The sequence below is a fragment of the Mus pahari genome, chromosome 11 (assembly GCF_900095145.1).
Source record: "Mus pahari chromosome 11, PAHARI_EIJ_v1.1, whole genome shotgun sequence".
In the NCBI taxonomy this organism is placed as follows: domain Eukaryota; kingdom Metazoa; phylum Chordata; class Mammalia; order Rodentia; family Muridae; genus Mus; species Mus pahari.
Genome location: NC_034600.1, coordinates 43,799,152 through 43,805,611, shown reverse-complemented (window position 1 = coordinate 43,805,611; position 6,460 = coordinate 43,799,152).

Below are 6,460 nucleotides of genomic sequence, written 5' to 3'. Positions count from 1 at the left end.
ACACAGTAGGTGTTGAAGTAAAATCCTTACAAACTGTCTGCAGTGGTTACGAGAAAGGGGCAAGCTCAAACCTGCTGAATCCAAAAAACGGCTTGCAAGGGACCTGGGCCATCCCCCCAGGGGCCATGGTCCCTGGGGATTTCGTTTGCTCCCTTTGGAGCTCTGTGAGGTCATCCCTGTGCAACATTGCAATCCTGTCTTCCTGCTCTACCTCAGCCCCGCTAGCCTTCTGTACTGGCTAATTTTGTGTCAGCTTGACATAGCTGGAGTTATCACAGAGAAAGGAGCTTTAGTTGGGGTAATGCCGCCATGAGATCCTGCTGCAGGGCATTTTCTCAATTAGTGACCAAGCGGGGAGGGCCCCTTGTGGGTGGTGCCATCTCTGGGCTGGTAGTCTTGGATTCTATAAGAGAGCAGGCTGAGCAAGCCAGGGGAAGCAAGCCAGTAAGGAACATCCCTCCATGGCCTCTGCATCAGCTCCTCCTCCCTGACCTGCTTGAGTTCCAGTCCTGACTTCTTCAGTGATGAACAGCAATGTGGAAGTATAAGCCAAATAAACCCTTTCCTCCCCAACTGCTTCTTGGTCATGATGTTTGTGCAGGAATAGAAACCCTGACTAAGACACCTTCCTTTCTCAAAGGACCTACAAGGGAAGACAGGAAGTGGTTGGCCCCTCTCACCAGGAACTGCATCCTGTGGGTCCACACAGCCAGCCCAAATGAGGTCGTGTGTCTTTTCCCAGAGATCACACAAACTAAGGGGTGCCACTGCTGATGCTCATTCTGGAATCTGCCTGAAGCCTATTGATTTCATCTGGTTCTATTGGGTGGCATCACCGCTTTTGAGCATCCTCTAAGACCCCTGACGCTGCGTGGCTAGGAACTCTAGCATTCTTTGGCTGTGATATAAAGGTGCAGCCGGGGAATATGAGCGTGTGTGGAGCAGCTTTGTCTTAAGGGAAAGAACTGACTGAAGTCTTGACAGACTGGGAAGCATGTCAGAGCTTATTGATGTCACCTAGCTCCTGCCCCGTGCCAGTAACCTGTGACATAAAGATGACCATGGCTGAGTGTGGTTAAGATGTTTGATTCCCAGATGGTCAGTGTAGCTCTCACAAATGCAACTTGATCACACAGGTGAGAGCAACGGCGTGTTCTCCAGTGTTGACATTCTGGTTACTAAGAGCATGGAAGGCTGCTGCTGCTGTGCCAGTACTCTGACCAGGAACCCAGGAAAAACCTCACAGTGGAAGCCTTTTGGCCCTACCCCAGGCCTCTGAGGTAAAGGGAAGTCAGCCAGGATTGGTTTGTGGCCACAGCCTTGGAGGCCACAAGTTCTAACAAGGCCCTGGTCCCTTAATGTCCCTACACCATCATTCTTGTGGTAGCCCTAGAGCTCTCAAACGTGATAGTGGCTGTCTTGTCTTAGTCCATCCTTACTGGTAAAGTATTTGAGTCATGTAGTGAGGGCAAGACTGACTGTCCCCATGAAGTGACGTTCAAGGGGGCTTGAAACACTCAAGAGGGTGTTCTATTGCCTTGTGACTTTGTTAGCTCGTTGAGAAATGGACTCTGAAGCTGAAGTCCTCTTTTCCCTGTGCTTCCTGTTTTCATACACTCCAGGAAATGACTCTCAGCCCCTCAGAGTTTGCTGGGTTGGCAGGCCTCTCTGCAAGCTGAGCCAGCACATCAGAAGAATGACACTTTGGAGCCAGAGGCCTGGGTCCACCCAGAGCTTCTTCATACCCCGTATGACCTCAGGCAGTTGGCTGACCCATCTTTGCCTTGTGTTGTGCGATAGACCTCCTTAAGAGTTTATGACACTGGGGACCTATTGATGCAGACCACCACGGAAAGTCCTTAGCCATTTTACAATTGTCGTCTCTAAACAGATACTAGAAGCGATCATTGATTCCAGAATCAGGTAATGAATGTCACATGACCTTGAGCTACTGGTGTATGTGGGTAACCTGCAGCCTATAGGCTTCGTGTGCCCAGCTGCGAATGTGTCTCAGAACAAAACAGTAAGTTTACTCAAGACTTTGAGTTGTTTTCATAACTCACTTGGAAAATCCTCCATCTGGAGCTTCATAGATGACAACCATGTGTTGCGATGTCTGATGGTTCTGCACTCCTGGGCTTTTCCGACCTAGCTCTCTTATTTTTAATAGGATATAGTGACTCCTCAACAAAGACAGGGCAACAATTGAATGGCAAATGAGCCCTGAGCTCAAGGATGGGAAGAGGGTTAAAGCAAAGGTCCCTAATTTTAGGGGACAAAGTGACAGGAAAGATTTGGACAATGAGAACATGGTGGTAACCGTGCCAGAGAAAATGAAGGAATCCCCAGCAGGGTCCCAAGCAGGCGTGAGGTTCCCGCTTGCTCCTGCCTTTCTTATGCCCTGTGTAGCCAGGCACAGGACCAACCTTCCTCCAGCATCCCACTCCCCAGAGCCCAGCCCAGCCTCCTGAATCCTGCAGACCTGACTCCTATCACTCTCGGATGTGCTGGGTAGATGATGGGGCTTGGGGTTCCAGCTCATCCTTCATCCTTTGGTACCAATCCCAGTCTCTGGGATTTCCAAGAGCTGAGTGCCAGCGTTTTTTAGGAAGTTGGGCTATAGCTCTAGGCAAGAAGAAAGAGTGGAAGATGGCTCAGAATTCTGCTTTGGTTTGCCAGATTACTAGTGGTCCCATTGAGTTGCTCTTCTCCCTCTTACAGAATGAACTTGAAGCCCAGAGGAGCTGCCTGCTCCGCGTCAGTACCTGGCTCTGACCTCATCGAGAGACGCGGCATTTGGATGGTCAGTGCGTTCTCTCTGGGAAGCTGAGTTATTGGTGCCTTGGAGTCACTTTGGCGGCAGCCTGGGCTCATGTTCAGTGTTAGTGTAGACCAGGTTAGATCAGATAATTTATTTGTTCTACTTTTGTTCAACCTGTTTGAGGAAATAGCTTTTTCCTTAAAATGGTTCCCTTGGGAACAAAAATATTTAAAAAAAAAAAATTAACATGCAGTCAAGGATTTGGCAAAGCAGGTTCAACCTAAAACTGACAGTGCCTCTGAGTGCTTGTTATCAAAATATTTTAAATCATTTTTTTTTCTGTCACCTGGCCCATCTGGGAATTCTCTTCCAAGCTAGCTGGAGTGGTTAGGAGCTAACATGCAGCCTGAGGCTGTGTGATCATAACTTCATAGTCTGCATAAATCACAAGGCCTTCAGAAAAGTAAAAGCTGGGATTCCAGAGTAAATGGGGCTTCTTGAAATGTTAGTGGCTGTTAGTCTAGCATTCATGGAAAGTTTGACTTTTTAAGTTGCTGATGTTGACATTGCATGATGTGCTTCCACAGTATCTAAAGTACCAAAACCTGTGTGGCAGAATGATGGCTTGTGTCTGTAATCCCAGGATTCAAGAGCCTGAAGCTGGGGGAATTGCTAAATTCTAAACTAGCTTGATCTACATAGCACCCTAGGGCCTACATAATGAACTCTCAAATAAATAAGAAATCTCTGTCAGTATAGAATTTCCAAAGAAAATTAAATGAAATAAGAGACAGAACAGTATCCTACATGCTATTCCAATGAATAAAACAAATGCTTACATGTGTGTAGATTATTTCATACATATTGGTAACAAGGTTATGTCATTTGTTTTTGGGGCTGAAGACTTGGGGCAAAGAGATGAGTGGCTGTTCATCGAATACTCTGTTGGAGCTTTTGTGGTTGAATGATTGACTCTGTTTGGTACTTTAAACAAACAGAGCTGGAGGTAAAATATGAATTTAACAAAGGGGCCAACAAAATTTAAGGATGACAGAGAGGTGGATGGAGCCACAGCCCAATGCCTTTGAGACCTTGAAACGGATCTGTTCACTGTGTTACCCCTTGTTGAGACCCACTACATTTGGAATAACTGAACCATAGACTGTAAGGACAAGTGTGACCAGGCCATGGCCTCTTGTTTTATGTACTGTGAGCTATCCATTTGTCTTTCTGATCAAAATCCCTCCCGGCTCCCGATCTGTGAATCCCTTCTTGAGGCTCTCTTCTCAGTTCCTGGCTCCTCCTCTGCATTCTTATAACTTATGATGGCATTTAGCAAAGAGTTACCTGTGGATCCAGGGATAGAACTTCTTTCTCTTACCATCGATATGTGGCGTCTGCTATGGGCATGGTTCTGCCGTCACGTCCATGCGCTATCTACAGGGCTCTCCTCAATTTGGTGAGCAAGGAAGATAGAAAATAACAGATCTAGAAAGAGGCAGCGCTGGAATCTGAATACAGGTCACCTGACCCCACAGCAGTCTCAATCACTTGTCACCTGGCTAATCCCATGCAAGGTGGCAGGGAAGTCGTGCTGTTGTCTGTTTCCTCCCTGTCCCTGTCTTGTACTTCCCCAAGATCCCAGCTGTACCAGGACGAGCCAGTAAATGCAGACACAGGCAGCCTTAATCACGGAAAACCCGTGAGCGAGCGAGCGAGCGAGCGAGCGAGCACGACTCCCCAGGTTGGTGAATGATACTAAATGGCACTTTAAGAAACAAATGAAATGGAGACATTTGAGCCCTGGGCACCAGCCCTGCCAGCACACACAGTCGCCTTCCTGTGAGGGCCATCGTTCACAAAGACAGGCCTCTGTTCGGCTTCCAGGAGAATGGTGGGCCGGCTGGCCGCAGAGCGAGCGGCCACAGAGAGGCTTTGTGCAGCAGGGCACTGCCTCTGTGCACCAGCCTGCCGATGCGATGCAGATTTGTGGCCCTGCAGAGTAACAGACAGATCCCTCCCCCCCCCTCAAGCCCCACACATCACACCCTTTTGAGCCATTCATGAATGGCTAGCTGTTGGGTTTTGACTGTAAATCCTCCACTGCTAAGTTGCTGCTGTGCAGAACAGGGGAAAGGGCTTTGGAATCAAATCAGGAGGAAGGGAGGGAAGTCTCTCTGAGTTGGGGGCCCAGGGAAACTCAGCATCGTCAGAGCTGCTGGAGAGAAACCCAGATGCACCATGAAAATCAGTCATTTGCCATGTTGTTTCTTTTAGTAATATAAACACCTCCAGTGGGGCAGACTTCAGACCAGCATGTTCTCTGCGGTTGACAAGCCCTTTGGGAAACCGTCATTTCTTCAAGGACATTTACCCCAACGAACCACACACTGAAAGTAAATTAGTTCCAAAAGCTCACGAAGGCATCTCTCTACGTGGTAGAGATATCCTGGACGTGAGGTGATGACGTGCTTCTTTCATTCCACGTAATTACTCGACTGCCTGTTGCGTTGTTAGAGACTCTGTCCAAGGCCTTGGGGATAGAGCAGTGATAAAACTCACCAGACTATGTCCTAGTATATGGAGAACGGGAATAAGTTCATTAGTGAAAGACAATGTAATACTTAGAAGAGAGCAAGTGTTCCAGGGACAACAAGAAGTGGGAAGAGACGGAGGATGAGCAGGGATGGTTTTGCCATGAGCTGGTCAGGATGGGATTTACGACTTGAAGGGTTTTAGAGAGAGCCTTACATGGATAACCAAAGACAGAATGTTGCAGAGCATATAGAGCAGAAGCAAAGGTCCTGGGGCAGGAGCATGCCTAACATAGTTGAAGGATAGCAGGGCATGGGGGGAAGGGGGCTGTGTGGCCTTGTGAGGAAGGGTGGGTGAGGTGGGGTAGTCTTTGCAGGGTTGAGTGGGAGATTAGCCTAGAGGAGGAGGAAAGGGCAGAGAGGGGCCATAGCTGTCAGGGAATGCTGTGCATTTCTCTCAGTGAGATGGGGATCCCTCCAGAGTACAGTGGAAAGGTTATGGTTTGCTTTGTGGGACCTGAACAATGGCCACCGAGCCTGTGAAAAACAGGCAGGAAGACCTACAGAAAGCTTTGCATCCTCCGATGTGGGTGTGACCTATACCAAGACTGGCAGAGGATGCTCAGGGCAGCTGGGTTGAGGCCCTGGGCCAGGACAACATATCCCCAGGGTATGTGCCTGTGTCTTCTGAGCATCTATCTCTGGAGACAGCCTGCTTTTGAATGTTGACCTATTTGTCGTCTGTTGACTGCCATGCTCAGTGAATTGTTGATTCCCTTAGCTAGGCTCTCCTAATGATGCAGTGCCTTCATAAGGTAGCTGGGAAAGTTATCCTATCTAAGTCCTAGGACTGCTTCGCTACCGTCTTCAGGTATAGCACCCTGCCCTAGAAAACTGCCTTCCACGTCTCTGGGTGCCACATCTATTTTCAGTTTTTGCTTGAACTTTCTGAGAACCTTGCCGCTGGGATCAATGGAGTCTGCCTACTTGTCATCGACGCCAAATTCTGTTTATCCCTGGGGTCTCTATTGCAGGTCTGTTCATCGACCCTGGAGACTTTGTAACTGCCTGGTCCTGAGTTAGCCCTATTTGGACAGTCTGGGGATGCTCCTGGATTCCTTCCCACTGCCCAGGACACGGTCGGCTTCCTAGCTTTCTGTAGCAT